At 43.0% G+C, this 1,692-nt stretch overlaps 1 pseudogene; it reads left to right on the top strand.

The window, feature by feature from the left end:
- Positions 1 to 815, top strand: part of LOC102872142 — a 6,479-nt pseudogene extending 5,664 nt beyond the window's left edge.
- The last annotated feature ends 877 nt before the right edge of the window (positions 816 to 1,692 follow it).

Below are 1,692 nucleotides of genomic sequence, written 5' to 3'. Positions count from 1 at the left end.
CTTGCCTCCAAGGAGCAGCGCGGCTTCAAAGATTATCCAGACAGAGTGTGTCGAGTCTGGCTGGCCGCGGCCGGCGGAAGCCGTGCGCTCCCTGTGTAAGTGTGGAGAAGCATCGGTACCAGTGCGCAGTGGGACACATCCCTGTCCCCTCTAGAGACTCAGGGCCGTGCTTGACTTTCGCGGCTTTTGTCATCAACTCAAGTTCCCTGTCCCAGGCGAGGGTTCAGTGGTCAGCACAGGGTGCTGAGAGCTCAGGGCAGCTACGATGGTGGTGCGTTGATATCGGAGGTAAGAATGGCCTCAACAGGCGGGGAAGACGAAAGGTAGCCAGATCGAGTTGGGAGATGTGACACCACACAACAGCAAACAGTTGAAGAGATTAAACTAGGTTATCTCTCCAGTCAGCTACAATGACAAGTTCTACAGGGATGTGCTGGAGGTTGGCGAGCTAGCAAAACTTGCATATTTCAATGATATTGCAGTAGGTGCAGTATGCTGTAAGGTGGATCATTCACAGAATCAGAAGAGAAACTAGGATGTCTGGCACCTTACCGAAGGCTAGGAATAGGAACTAAAATGTTAAATCATGCCTTAAACATCTGTGAAAAGGATGGCACTTTTGAAAAGATTTATATCTACATGTGCAGATCAGCAATGAGTCAGCAATTGACTTCTACAGGAAATTTGGCTTTGAGATCACTGAGACAAAGAAAAATTACTCTAAGAGGATAGAGCCTACAGATGCTCATGTGCTGCAGAAAAACTTCAAAGTCCCTTCTGGCCAGAATGCAGATGTGCAAAAGATAGACAACTGAACATACTACAAATGAACTTTGTTGCACTTGCTTGTCACCAAATAAAAGAGAGGTCCCATTGATTTCCCCCCTTCCTTCTTTATAAAGCTTTTCCTTCCTTAATCTTTTTCTTTCTTTTCTTCCCTTTCCTCTGAAAGATTTAAAGACTTTCAAAGACTTTGAAAATATGTTTGGATTGTTTTGATGGTATTAATTTTTTTTTTAGATCATTCAATTAAAGGAAGGAAAATGTAAAAAGCTGTTTAGTTTCACAGTTAAGATATGTGGTCCCAAAACTTGGGGGGATTAAGTAATTTGAATTTTTTTTTAGCTGATTTTTTAATGTCCTGCTTTCAGCACCTACAAAAATACCATTTCAAAAGATTAAAACAGCAGCAATATCTTGTTCTCTAAATAGGCAAGTTTGGTATGTTTGTGGTACTTTGGCTTTTAAAAGTGGGATGTTATTTTCTAGACATTGCCTTCACTCCACCTTTAATCCTTCTGAGCACCATCTCCATCCAGAGTTGGACCATATCCTTGTAAGAAGTTATTTTGTTTTTTTATAAGCAGTGATTGCCTCCCTTCCTGTTGGTGATTGAGGGTGGGTGTGGCAATTTGGATAGGTAGTGTTGTATATTTTGGCTTGCCTCCGGAAACCCTATGAACCTGGATAGAGGATGAAAGGCACCCAAGAGTTGAGGACTCTCCTTCATAGGGTCACTATGAGTCGCCTCCGACTCGACGGCACTTAACAACAATAATATCAATTTTGAGAGAGAGATCAGCTGGCCCAGTGGACAGAAAGCGATGCTACAAAGTCGAAGGTGAGGGTGACTTTTAATCTTCGGCCCTCGGGCCTGTCTTTCATTGTTTTTGTTCAGACATTCCTCTAGGT

Source organism: Elephantulus edwardii, unplaced genomic scaffold, assembly GCF_000299155.1.
Source record: "Elephantulus edwardii isolate Elephantulus edwardi_28Jun2011 unplaced genomic scaffold, EleEdw1.0 scaffold00046, whole genome shotgun sequence".
In the NCBI taxonomy this organism is placed as follows: domain Eukaryota; kingdom Metazoa; phylum Chordata; class Mammalia; order Macroscelidea; family Macroscelididae; genus Elephantulus; species Elephantulus edwardii.
Note: the sequence above shows the minus strand (reverse complement) of the source record. Positions and strands in the feature narration are given on the sequence as shown.